The sequence below is a fragment of the Lonchura striata genome, chromosome W, assembly GCF_050655825.1.
Source record: "Lonchura striata isolate lonStrDom1 chromosome W, ASM5065582v1, whole genome shotgun sequence".
Classification (NCBI taxonomy): domain Eukaryota; kingdom Metazoa; phylum Chordata; class Aves; order Passeriformes; family Estrildidae; genus Lonchura; species Lonchura striata.
The window spans coordinates 5,299,286-5,313,269 of NC_140743.1; positions in this window are offsets into that span (position 1 = coordinate 5,299,286).

Genomic DNA, 13,984 nt, shown 5'->3' on the forward strand with positions numbered 1-13,984 from the left:
CTAGTACGAGTCAGGCGAGGCGACTTGGCCGGAGTTCGAGTGTAAGGCTTCGCAGGACGTTCGACCTTACCTCAGCAGGGAGACCAAGCTTCCTAAGCCTAGTAGGAGAGTTAGGCGCGGGGACTTGGCCGGAGTTCGAGGGTAAGGCACGGCAGGACGTTCGACCTTAACTCGGCAGGGAGACCACGCTTCCCAAGCCTAGTAGGAGTCAGGCGAGGGGAATTGGCCGGAGTTCGAGTGTAAGTCTCGAAAGGATGTTCGACCTTACCTCGGCAGGGAGATCAAGCTTCCTGAGCCTAGTAGGAGTCAGGCGAGGGGACTTGGCCGGAGTTCGAGTGTATGGCTCGGCAGGACGTTCGACCTTACCTTGGCAGGGAGACCAAGCTTCCTAAGCCTAGTAGGAGTCAGGCAAAGGGGCTTGGCCAGAGTTCGAGTGTAAGGCTCGGCAGGACGTTCGACCTTACCTCTGCAGGGAGACCAAGCTTCCTAAGTCTAATAGGAGAGTCAGACGACGGGACTTGGCCGGAGTACAAGCGTAAGGCTCGGCAGACGTTCGACCTGAACTTGGCAGGGAGACCAAGCTTCCTAAGCCTAGTTGGAGTCAGGCAAAGGGGCTTGGCTGGAATTTGAGTGTAAGGCTCAGCACGACGTTCGACCTTACCTCGGCATAGAGACTAAGCTTCCTAAGCCCAGTAGGATAGTTAGGCATGAGGAATTGTTCGGAGTTCGAGTGTAAGGCTCGGCAGGATGTTCGATCCTAACTCGGCAGGGAGACCAAGCTTTCTAAGCCTAGTAAGAGTCAGGCAAAGGGACTTGGCCAGAGTTCGAGTGTATGGCTCGGCAGGACGTTCAACCGTAACTCGGCAGGGAGACGAAGCTTCTTAAGCCTAGTCGGAGAATTAGGCGAGGGGACTTGGCCAGAGTTCGAGTATAAGGCTCGGCAGGACGTTCAACCTTAAATCAACAGAGAGACCAAGTTTCCTAAGCCTAGTAAGAGTCAGGCAAAGGGACTTGGCTGAAGTTCGAGTGTAAGGCTCGGCAGGACGTTCGACCTTACCTCGGCAGGGAGACCAAGCTTCCTGAGCCTAGTAGGAGTCAGGCGAGGGGACTTGGCCGGAGTTCGAGTGTATGGCTCGGCAGGACGTTCGACCTTACCTTGGCAGGGAGACCAAGCTCCCTAAGCCTAGTAGGAGTCAGGCAAAGGGGCTTGGCCAGAGTTCGAGTGTAAGGCTCGGCAGGACGTTCGACCTTACCTCTGCAGGGAGACCAAAATTCCTAAGCCTAGTAGGAGAGTTAGGCGAGGGGACTTGTTCGGAGTTCGAGGGTAAGGCACGGCAGGACGTTCGACCTTACCTCAACAGAGAGACCAAGCTTCCTAAGCCTAGTAGGAGTCCGGCAAAGGGATTTGACCAGAGTTTGAGTGTATGGCTCGGCAGGACGTTCGACCTTACCTCGGCAGGGAGACCAAGATTCCTAAGCCGTGTAGGTAAGTTAGGCGAGAGGACTCGTTCGGAGTTCGAGTGTAAGGCTCGGCAGGATGTTCGACCTTACCTCGGCAGGGAGACCAAGCTTCCTAAGCCTAGTTGGAGTCAGGCAAAGGGGCTTGGCCGGAGTTCGAGTGTATGGCTCGGCAGGACGTTCGACCTTACCTCAGCAGGGAGACCAAGCTTCCTAAGGCTAGTAGGAGAGTTAGGCGAGGGGACATGTTCGGAGTTCGAGTGTAAGACTCGGCAGGATGTTCGACCTTACCTCGGCAGGGAGACCAAACTTCATAAGCCTAGTAGGAGTCAGGCAAAGGGACTTGGCCGGATTTCGAGTGTAAGGCTCGGCAAGACCTTCGACCTTACCTCGGCAGGGAGACCAAGATTCCTAAGCCTAGTAGGAGAGTTAGGCGAGAGGACTCGTTCGGAGTTCGAGTGTATGGCTCGGCAGGAGGTTCGACCTTACCTTGGCAGGGACACCAAGCTTCCTAAGCCTAGTAGGAGTCCGGCAAAGGGATTTGACCGGAGTTTGAGTGTATGGCTCGGCAGGACGTTCGACCTTACCTCTGCAGGGAGACCAAGATTCCTAAGCCTAGTAGGAGAGTTAGGCGAGGGGACTCGTTCGGAGTTCGAGGGTAAGGCACGGCAGGACGTTCGACCTTACCTCAACAGAGAGACCAAGCTTCCTAAGCCTAGTACGAGTCAGGCAAAGGGATTTGACCGGAGTTTGAGTGTATGGCTCGGCAGGACGTTCAACCTTACCTCAACAGGGAGACCAAGATTCCTAAGCCGTGTAGGAGAGTTAGGCGAGGGGACTTGTTCGGAGTTCGAGTGTAAGACTCGGCAGGATGTTCGACCTTACCTCGGCAGGGAGACCAAGCTTCATAAGCCTAGTAGGAGTCAGGCAAAGGGATGTGGCCGCAGTTCGAGAGTAAGGCTCGGAAGGACGTTCGACCTTACCTCCGCAGGGAGACCAAGCTTCCTAAGCCTAGTAGGAGAGTCAAGTGAAAGGACTTGGCCGGAGTTCGAGTGTAAGGCTCGGCAGGACGTTCAACCGTAACTCGGCAGGGAGACGAAGCTTCTTAAGCCTAGTCGGAGAATTAGGCGAGGGGACTTGGCCAGAGTTCGAGTATAAGGCTCGGCAGGACGTTCAACCTTAAATCAACAGAGAGACCAAGTTTCCTAAGCCTAGTAAGAGTCAGGCAAAGGGACTTGGCTGAAGTTCGAGTGTAAGGCTCGGCAGGACGTTCGACCTTACCTCGGCAGGGAGACCAAGCTTCCTGAGCCTAGTAGGAGTCAGGCGAGGGGACTTGGCCGGAGTTCGAGTGTATGGCTCGGCAGGACGTTCGACCTTACCTTGGCAGGGAGACCAAGCTCCCTAAGCCTAGTAGGAGTCAGGCAAAGGGGCTTGGCCAGAGTTCGAGTGTAAGGCTCGGCAGGACGTTCGACCTTACCTCTGCAGGGAGACCAAAATTCCTAAGCCTAGTAGGAGAGTTAGGCGAGGGGACTTGTTCGGAGTTCGAGGGTAAGGCACGGCAGGACGTTCGACCTTACCTCAACAGAGAGACCAAGCTTCCTAAGCCTAGTAGGAGTCCGGCAAAGGGATTTGACCAGAGTTTGAGTGTATGGCTCGGCAGGACGTTCGACCTTACCTCGGCAGGGAGACCAAGATTCCTAAGCCGTGTAGGTAAGTTAGGCGAGAGGACTCGTTCGGAGTTCGAGTGTAAGGCTCGGCAGGATGTTCGACCTTACCTCGGCAGGGAGACCAAGCTTCCTAAGCCTAGTTGGAGTCAGGCAAAGGGGCTTGGCCGGAGTTCGAGTGTATGGCTCGGCAGGACGTTCGACCTTACCTCAGCAGGGAGACCAAGCTTCCTAAGGCTAGTAGGAGAGTTAGGCGAGGGGACATGTTCGGAGTTCGAGTGTAAGACTCGGCAGGATGTTCGACCTTACCTCGGCAGGGAGACCAAACTTCATAAGCCTAGTAGGAGTCAGGCAAAGGGACTTGGCCGGATTTCGAGTGTAAGGCTCGGCAAGACCTTCGACCTTACCTCGGCAGGGAGACCAAGATTCCTAAGCCTAGTAGGAGAGTTAGGCGAGAGGACTCGTTCGGAGTTCGAGTGTATGGCTCGGCAGGAGGTTCGACCTTACCTTGGCAGGGACACCAAGCTTCCTAAGCCTAGTAGGAGTCCGGCAAAGGGATTTGACCGGAGTTTGAGTGTATGGCTCGGCAGGACGTTCGACCTTACCTCTGCAGGGAGACCAAGATTCCTAAGCCTAGTAGGAGAGTTAGGCGAGGGGACTCGTTCGGAGTTCGAGGGTAAGGCACGGCAGGACGTTCGACCTTACCTCAACAGAGAGACCAAGCTTCCTAAGCCTAGTACGAGTCAGGCAAAGGGATTTGACCGGAGTTTGAGTGTATGGCTCGGCAGGACGTTCAACCTTACCTCAACAGGGAGACCAAGATTCCTAAGCCGTGTAGGAGAGTTAGGCGAGGGGACTTGTTCGGAGTTCGAGTGTAAGACTCGGCAGGATGTTCGACCTTACCTCGGCAGGGAGACCAAGCTTCATAAGCCTAGTAGGAGTCAGGCAAAGGGATGTGGCCGCAGTTCGAGAGTAAGGCTCGGAAGGACGTTCGACCTTACCTCCGCAGGGAGACCAAGCTTCCTAAGCCTAGTAGGAGAGTCAAGTGAAAGGACTTGGCCGGAGTTCGAGTGTAAGGCTCGGCAGGACGTTCGACCTTACCTCAACAGAGAGACCAAGCTTCCTAAGCCTAGCAGGAGTCAGGCAAAGGGACTTGGCCGGAGTTCGAGTGTAAGGCTCGGCAGGAGGTTCGACCTTAACTCGGCAGGGAGACCAAGCTTCCTAAGCCCAGTAGGAGTCAGGCGAGGCGACTTGGCCGGAGTTCGAGTGTAAGGCTTCGCAGGACGTTCGACCTTACCTCAGCAGGGAGACCAAGCTTCCTAAGCCTAGTAGGAGAGTTAGGCGAGGGGACTTTGCCGGAGTTCGAGGGTAAGGCACGGCAGGACGTTCGACCTTAACTCGGCAGGGAGACCACGCTTCCCAAGCCTAGTAGGAGTCAGGCGAGGGGAATTGGCCGGAGTTCGAGTGTAAGTCTCGAAAGGATGTTCGACCTTACCTCGGCAGGGAGATCAAGCTTCCTGAGCCTAGTAGGAGTCAGGCGAGGGGACTTGGCCGGAGTTCGAGTGTATGGCTCGGCAGGACGTTCGACCTTACCTTGGCATGGAGACCAAGCTTCCTAAGCCTAGTAGGAGTCAGGCAAAGGGGCTTGGCCAGAGTTCGAGTGTAAGGCTCGGCAGGACGTTCGACCTTACCTCTGCAGGGAGACCAAGCTTCCTAAGTCTAGTAGGAGAGTCAGACGACGGGACTTGGCCGAAGTACAAGCGTAAGGCTCGGCAGACGTTCGACCTGAACTTGGCAGGGAGACCAAGCTTCCTAAGCCTAGTTGGAGTCAGGCAAAGGGGCTTGGCTGGAATTTGAGTGTAAGGCTCAGCACGACGTTCGACCTTACCTCGGCATAGAGACTAAGCTTCCTAAGCCCAGTAGGATAGTTAGGCATGAGGAATTGTTCGGAGTTCGAGTGTAAGGCTCGGCAGGATGTTCGATCCTAACTCGGCAGGGAGACGAAGCTTCTTAAGCCTAGTCGGAGAATTAGGCGAGGGGACTTGGCCAGAGTTCGAGTATAAGGCTCGGCAGGACGTTCAACCTTAAATCAACAGAGAGACCAAGTTTCCTAAGCCTAGTAAGAGTCAGGCAAAGGGACTTGGCTGAAGTTCGAGTGTAAGGCTCGGCAGGACGTTCGACCTTACCTCGGCAGGGAGACCAAGCTTCCTGAGCCTAGTAGGAGTCAGGCGAGGGGACTTGGCCGGAGTTCGAGTGTATGGCTCGGCAGGACGTTCGACCTTACCTTGGCAGGGAGACCAAGCTCCCTAAGCCTAGTAGGAGTCAGGCAAAGGGGCTTGGCCAGAGTTCGAGTGTAAGGCTCGGCAGGACGTTCGACCTTACCTCTGCAGGGAGACCAAGATTCCTAAGCCGTGTAGGAGAGTTAGGCGAGGGGACTTGTTCGGAGTTCGAGTGTAAGACTCGGCAGGACGTTCGACCTTAACTCGGCAGGGAGACCACGCTTCCCAAGCCTAGTAGGAGTCAGGCAAAGGGACGTGGCCGGAATTCGAGTGTAAGGCTCGGAAGGACATTCGACCTTACCTCCGCAGGGAGACCAAGCTTCCTAAGCCTAGTAGGAGATTCAAGAGAAAGAACTTGGCCGGAGTTCGAGTGTAAGGCTCGGCAGGACTTTCGACCTTACCTCGGCAGGGAGACCAAGCTTCCTAAGCCTAGTAGGAGAGTTAGGCGAGGGGACTTGTTCGGAGTTCGAGTGTAAGACTCGGCAGGATGTTCGACCTTACCTCGGCAGGGAGACCAAACTTCATAAGCCTAGCAGGAGTCAGGCAAAGGGACTTGGCCGGATTTCGAGTGTAAGGCTCGGCAAGACCTTCGACCTTACCTCGGCAGGGAGACCAAGATTCCTAAGCCTAGTAGGAGAGTTAGGCGAGAGGACTCGTTCGGAGTTCGAGTGTAAGGCTCGGCCGGATGTTCGACCTTACCTCGGCAGGGAGACCAAGCTTCCTAAGCCTAGTTGGAGTCAGGCAAAGGGGCTTGGCCGGAGTTCGAGTGTAAGGCTCGGCAGGACGTTCAACCTTAACTCGGCAGGGAGACCACGCTTCCCAAGCCTAGTAGGAGTCAGGCGAGGGGACTTGGCCGGAGTTCGAGTGTATGGCTCGGCAGGAGGTTCGACCTTACCTTGGCAGAGAGACCAAGCTCCCTAAGCCTAGTAGGAGTCAGGCAAAGGGGCTTGGCCAGAGTTCGAGTGTAAGGCTCGGCAGGACGTTCGACCTTACCTCAACAGAGAGACCAAGCTTCCTAAGCCTAGTAGGAGAGTTAGGCGAGGGGACTTGTTCGGAGTTCGAGGGTAAGGCACGGCAGGACGTTCGACCTTACCTCAACAGAGAGACCAAGCTTCCTAAGCCTAGTAGGAGTCAGGCAAAGGGATTTGACCGGAGTTTGAGTGTATGGCTCGGCAGGACGTTCAACCTTACCTCAACAGGGAGACCAAGATTCCTAAGCCGTGTAGGAGAGTTAGGCGAGGGGACTTGTTCGGAGTTCGAGTGTAAGACTCGGCAGGATGTTCGACCTTACCTCGGCAGGGAGACCAAGCTTCATAAGCCTAGTAGGAGTCAGGCAAAGGGATGTGGCCGCAGTTCGAGAGTAAGGCTCGGAAGGACGTTCGACCTTACCTCCGCAGGGAGACCAAGCTTCCTAAGCCTAGTAGGAGAGTCAAGTGAAAGGACTTGGCCGGAGTTCGAGTGTAAGGCTCAGCAGGACGTTCGACCTTACCTCAACAGAGAGACCAAGCTTCCTAAGCCTAGCAGGAGTCAGGCAAAGGGACTTGGCCGGAGTTCGAGTGTAAGGCTCGGCATGACGTTCGACCTTAACTCGGCAGGGAGACCAAGCTTCCTAAGCCTAGTAGGAGTCAGGCGAGGCGACTTGGCCGGAGTTCGAGTGTAAGGCTTCGCAGGACGTTCGACCTTACCTCAGCAGGGAGACCAAGCTTCCTAAGCCTAGTAGGAGAGTTAGGCGAGGGGACTTTGCCGGAGTTCGAGGGTAAGGCACGGCAGGACGTTCGACCTTAACTCGGCAGGGAGACCACGCTTCCCAAGCCTAGTAGGAGTCAGGCGAGGGGAATTGGCCGGAGTTCGAGTGTAAGTCTCGAAAGGATGTTCGACCTTACCTCTGCAGGGAGACCACGCTTCCCGAGCCTAGTAGGAGTCAGGCGAGGGGACTTGTTTGGAGTTCGAGTGTATGGCTCGGCAGGACGTTCAACCTTACCTTGGCAGGGACACCAAGCTTCCTAAGCCTAGTAGGAGTCAGGCAAAGGGGCTTGGCCAGAGTTCGAGTGTAAGGCTCGGCAGGACGTTCGACCTTACCTCTGCAGAGAGGCCAAGATTCCTAAGCCTAGTAGGAGAGTTAGGCGAGGGGACTTGTTCGGAGTTCGAGGGTAAGGCACGGCAGGACGTTCGACCTTACCTCAACAGAGAGACCAAGCTTCCTAAGCCTAGTAGGAGTCAGGCAAAGGGATTTGACCGGAGTTTGAGTGTATGGCTCGGCAGGACGTTCGACCTTACCTCCGCAGGGAGACCAATCTTCCTAAGCCTAGTAGGAGTCAGGCGAGGGGACTTGGCCGGAGTTCGAGTGTATGGCACAACAGGAGGTTCCACCTTACCTTGGCAGGGACACCAAGCTTCCTAAGCCTAGTAGGAGTCAAGCAAAGGGGCTTGGCCAATGTTCGAGTGTAAGGCTCGGCAGGACGTTCGACCTTACCTCTGCAGGGAGACCAAAATTCCTAAGCCTAGTAGGAGTCAGGCAAAGGGACTTGGCCGGAGTTCGAGTGTAAGGCTCGGCAGGACATTCGACCGTACCTCGGCAGGGAGGCCAAGATTCCTAAGCCTAGTCGATGAGTTAGGCAAGGGGACTTGTTCTGAGTTGGAGTGTAATGCTCGGCAGGACGTTCGAACTTAACTCGGCAGGGAGACCACGCTTCCTAAGCCTAGTAGGAGTCAGGCGAGGCGACTTGGCCGGATTTCGAGTGTAAGGCTCGGCAAGACCTTAGACCTTACCTTGGCAGGGAGACCAAGATTCCTAAGCCTAGTAGGAGAGTTAGGCGAGAGGACTCGTTCGGAGTTCGAGTGTAAGGCTCGGCAGGATGTTCGACCTTACCTCGGCAGGGAGACCAAGCTTCCTAAGCCTAGTTGGAGTCAGGCAAAGGGGCTTGGCCGGAGTTCGAGTGTAAGGCTCGGCAGGACGTTCGACCTTACCTCGGCAGGGAGACCACACTTCCCGAGCCTAGTAGGAGTCAGGCGAGGGGACTTGTTCGGAGTTCGAGTGTATGGCTCGGCAGGACGTTCGACCTTACCTCAGCAGGGAGACCAAGCTTCCTAAGGCTAGTAGGAGAGTTAGGCGAGGGGACTTGTTCGGAGTTCGAGTGTAAGACTCGGCAGGATGTTCGACCTTACCTCGGCAGGGAGACCAAACTTCATAAGCCTAGTAGGAGTCAGGCAAAGGGACTTGGCCGGATTTCGAGTGTAAGGCTCGGCAAGACCTTCGACCTTACCTCGGCAGGGAGACCAAGATTCCTAAGCCTAGTAGGAGAGTTAGGCGAGAGGACTCGTTCGGAGTTCGAGTGTATGGCTCGGCAGGAGGTTCGACCTTACCTTGGCAGGGACACCAAGCTTCCTAAGCCTAGTAGGAGTCCGGCAAAGGGATATGACCGGAGTTTGAGTGTATGGCTCGGCAGGACGTTCGACCTTACCTCTGCAGGGAGACCAAGATTCCTAAGCCTAGTAGGAGAGTTAGGCGAGGGGACTTGTTCGGAGTTCGAGGGTAAGGCACGGCAGGACGTTCGACCTTACCTCAACAGAGAGACCAAGCTTCCTAAGCCTAGTAGGAGTCAGGCAAAGGGATTTGACCGGAGTTTGAGTGTATGGCTCGGCAGGACGTTCAACCTTACCTCAACAGGGAGACTAAGATTCCTAAGCCGTGTAGGAGAGTTAGGCGAGGGGACTTGTTCGGAGTTTGAGTGTAAGACTCGGCAGGATGTTCGACCTTACCTCGGCAGGGAGACCAAGCTTCATAAGCCTAGTAGGAGTCAGGCAAAGGGATGTGGCCGCAGTTCGAGAGTAAGGCTCGGAAGGACGTTCGACCTTACCTCCGCAGGGAGACCAAGCTTCCTAAGCCTAGTAGGAGAGTCAAGTGAAAGGACTTGGCCGGAGTTCGAGTGTAAGGCTCGGCAGGACGTTCGACCTTTCCTCAATAGAGAGACCAAGCTTCCTAAGCCTAGCAGGAGTCAGGCAAAGGGACTTGGCCGGAGTTCGAGTGTAAGGCTCGGCATGACGTTCGACCTTAACTCGGCAGGGAGACCAAGCTTCCTAAGCCTAGTACGAGTCAGGCGAGGCGACTTGGCCGGAGTTCGAGTGTAAGGCTTCGCAGGACGTTCGACCTTACCTCAGCAGGGAGACCAAGCTTCCTAAGCCTAGTAGGAGAGTTAGGCGCGGGGACTTGGCCGGAGTTCGAGGGTAAGGCACGGCAGGACGTTCGACCTTAACTCGGCAGGGAGACCACGCTTCCCAAGCCTAGTAGGAGTCAGGCGAGGGGAATTGGCCGGAGTTCGAGTGTAAGTCTCGAAAGGATGTTCGACCTTACCTCGGCAGGGAGATCAAGCTTCCTGAGCCTAGTAGGAGTCAGGCGAGGGGACTTGGCCGGAGTTCGAGTGTAATGCTCGGCAGGACGTTCGAACTTAACTCGGCAGGGAGACCACGCTTCCTAAGCCTAGTAGGAGTCAGGCGAGGCGACTTGGCCGGATTTCGAGTGTAAGGCTCGGCAAGACCTTAGACCTTACCTTGGCAGGGAGACCAAGATTCCTAAGCCTAGTAGGAGAGTTAGGCGAGAGGACTCGTTCGGAGTTCGAGTGTAAGGCTCGGCAGGATGTTCGACCTTACCTCGGCAGGGAGACCAAGCTTCCTAAGCCTAGTTGGAGTCAGGCAAAGGGGCTTGGCCGGAGTTCGAGTGTAAGGCTCGGCAGGACGTTCGACCTTACCTCGGCAGGGAGACCACACTTCCCGAGCCTAGTAGGAGTCAGGCGAGGGGACTTGTTCGGAGTTCGAGTGTATGGCTCGGCAGGACGTTCGACCTTACCTCAGCAGGGAGACCAAGCTTCCTAAGGCTAGTAGGAGAGTTAGGCGAGGGGACTTGTTCGGAGTTCGAGTGTAAGACTCGGCAGGATGTTCGACCTTACCTCGGCAGGGAGACCAAACTTCATAAGCCTAGTAGGAGTCAGGCAAAGGGACTTGGCCGGATTTCGAGTGTAAGGCTCGGCAAGACCTTCGACCTTACCTCGGCAGGGAGACCAAGATTCCTAAGCCTAGTAGGAGAGTTAGGCGAGAGGACTCGTTCGGAGTTCGAGTGTATGGCTCGGCAGGAGGTTCGACCTTACCTTGGCAGGGACACCAAGCTTCCTAAGCCTAGTAGGAGTCCGGCAAAGGGATATGACCGGAGTTTGAGTGTATGGCTCGGCAGGACGTTCGACCTTACCTCTGCAGGGAGACCAAGATTCCTAAGCCTAGTAGGAGAGTTAGGCGAGGGGACTTGTTCGGAGTTCGAGGGTAAGGCACGGCAGGACGTTCGACCTTACCTCAACAGAGAGACCAAGCTTCCTAAGCCTAGTAGGAGTCAGGCAAAGGGATTTGACCGGAGTTTGAGTGTATGGCTCGGCAGGACGTTCAACCTTACCTCAACAGGGAGACTAAGATTCCTAAGCCGTGTAGGAGAGTTAGGCGAGGGGACTTGTTCGGAGTTCGAGTGTAAGACTCGGCAGGATGTTCGACCTTACCTCGGCAGGGAGACCAAGCTTCATAAGCCTAGTAGGAGTCAGGCAAAGGGATGTGGCCGCAGTTCGAGAGTAAGGCTCGGAAGGACGTTCGACCTTACCTCCGCAGGGAGACCAAGCTTCCTAAGCCTAGTAGGAGAGTCAAGTGAAAGGACTTGGCCGGAGTTCGAGTGTAAGGCTCGGCAGGACGTTCGACCTTTCCTCAATAGAGAGACCAAGCTTCCTAAGCCTAGCAGGAGTCAGGCAAAGGGACTTGGCCGGAGTTCGAGTGTAAGGCTCGGCATGACGTTCGACCTTAACTCGGCAGGGAGACCAAGCTTCCTAAGCCTAGTACGAGTCAGGCGAGGCGACTTGGCCGGAGTTCGAGTGTAAGGCTTCGCAGGACGTTCGACCTTACCTCAGCAGGGAGACCAAGCTTCCTAAGCCTAGTAGGAGAGTTAGGCGCGGGGACTTGGCCGGAGTTCGAGGGTAAGGCACGGCAGGACGTTCGACCTTAACTCGGCAGGGAGACCACGCTTCCCAAGCCTAGTAGGAGTCAGGCGAGGGGAATTGGCCGGAGTTCGAGTGTAAGTCTCGAAAGGATGTTCGACCTTACCTCGGCAGGGAGATCAAGCTTCCTGAGCCTAGTAGGAGTCAGGCGAGGGGACTTGGCCGGAGTTCGAGTGTAATGCTCGGCAGGACGTTCGAACTTAACTCGGCAGGGAGACCACGCTTCCTAAGCCTAGTAGGAGTCAGGCGAGGCGACTTGGCCGGATTTCGAGTGTAAGGCTCGGCAAGACCTTAGACCTTACCTTGGCAGGGAGACCAAGATTCCTAAGCCTAGTAGGAGAGTTAGGCGAGAGGACTCGTTCGGAGTTCGAGTGTAAGGCTCGGCAGGATGTTCGACCTTACCTCGGCAGGGAGACCAAGCTTCCTAAGCCTAGTTGGAGTCAGGCAAAGGGGCTTGGCCGGAGTTCGAGTGTAAGGCTCGGCAGGACGTTCGACCTTACCTCGGCAGGGAGACCACACTTCCCGAGCCTAGTAGGAGTCAGGCGAGGGGACTTGTTCGGAGTTCGAGTGTATGGCTCGGCAGGACGTTCGACCTTACCTCAGCAGGGAGACCAAGCTTCCTAAGGCTAGTAGGAGAGTTAGGCGAGGGGACTTGTTCGGAGTTCGAGTGTAAGACTCGGCAGGATGTTCGACCTTACCTCGGCAGGGAGACCAAACTTCATAAGCCTAGTAGGAGTCAGGCAAAGGGACTTGGCCGGATTTCGAGTGTAAGGCTCGGCAAGACCTTCGACCTTACCTCGGCAGGGAGACCAAGATTCCTAAGCCTAGTAGGAGAGTTAGGCGAGAGGACTCGTTCGGAGTTCGAGTGTATGGCTCGGCAGGAGGTTCGACCTTACCTTGGCAGGGACACCAAGCTTCCTAAGCCTAGTAGGAGTCCGGCAAAGGGATATGACCGGAGTTTGAGTGTATGGCTCGGCAGGACGTTCGACCTTACCTCTGCAGGGAGACCAAGATTCCTAAGCCTAGTAGGAGAGTTAGGCGAGGGGACTTGTTCGGAGTTCGAGGGTAAGGCACGGCAGGACGTTCGACCTTACCTCAACAGAGAGACCAAGCTTCCTAAGCCTAGTAGGAGTCAGGCAAAGGGATTTGACCGGAGTTTGAGTGTATGGCTCGGCAGGACGTTCAACCTTACCTCAACAGGGAGACTAAGATTCCTAAGCCGTGTAGGAGAGTTAGGCGAGGGGACTTGTTCGGAGTTCGAGTGTAAGACTCGGCAGGATGTTCGACCTTACCTCGGCAGGGAGACCAAGCTTCATAAGCCTAGTAGGAGTCAGGCAAAGGGATGTGGCCGCAGTTCGAGAGTAAGGCTCGGAAGGACGTTCGACCTTACCTCCGCAGGGAGACCAAGCTTCCTAAGCCTAGTAGGAGAGTCAAGTGAAAGGACTTGGCCGGAGTTCGAGTGTAAGGCTCGGCAGGACGTTCGACCTTTCCTCAATAGAGAGACCAAGCTTCCTAAGCCTAGCAGGAGTCAGGCAAAGGGACTTGGCCGGAGTTCGAGTGTAAGGCTCGGCATGACGTTCGACCTTAACTCGGCAGGGAGACCAAGCTTCCTAAGCCTAGTACGAGTCAGGCGAGGCGACTTGGCCGGAGTTCGAGTGTAAGGCTTCGCAGGACGTTCGACCTTACCTCAGCAGGGAGACCAAGCTTCCTAAGCCTAGTAGGAGAGTTAGGCGCGGGGACTTGGCCGGAGTTCGAGGGTAAGGCACGGCAGGACGTTCGACCTTAACTCGGCAGGGAGACCACGCTTCCCAAGCCTAGTAGGAGTCAGGCGAGGGGAATTGGCCGGAGTTCGAGTGTAAGTCTCGAAAGGATGTTCGACCTTACCTCGGCAGGGAGATCAAGCTTCCTGAGCCTAGTAGGAGTCAGGCGAGGGGACTTGGCCGGAGTTCGAGTGTATGGCTCGGCAGGACGTTCGACCTTACCTTGGCAGGGAGACCAAGCTTCCTAAGCCTAGTAGGAGTCAGGCAAAGAGGCTTGGCCAGAGTTCGAGTGTAAGGCTCGGCAGGACGTTCGACCTTACCTCTGCAGGGAGACCAAGCTTCCTAAGTCTAATAGGAGAGTCAGACGACGGGACTTGGCTGGAGTACAAGCGTAAGGCTCGGCAGACGTTCGACCTGAACTTGGCAGGGAGACCAAGCTTCCTAAGCCTAGTTGGAGTCAGGCAAAGGGGCTTGGCTGGAATTTGAGTGTAAGGCTCAGCACGACGTTCGACCTTACCTCGGCATAGAGACTAAGCTTCCTAAGCCCAGTAGGATAGTTAGGCATGAGGAATTGTTCGGAGTTCGAGTGTAAGGCTCGGCAGGATGTTCGATCCTAACTCGGCAGGGAGACCAAGCTTTCTAAGCCTAGTAAGAGTCAGGCAAAGGGACTTGGCCAGAGTTCGAGTGTATGGCTCGGCAGGACGTTCAACCGTAACTCGGCAGGGAGACGAAGCTTCTTAAGCCTAGTCGGAGAATTAGGCGAGGGGACTTGGCCAGAGTTCGAGTATAAGGCTCGGCAG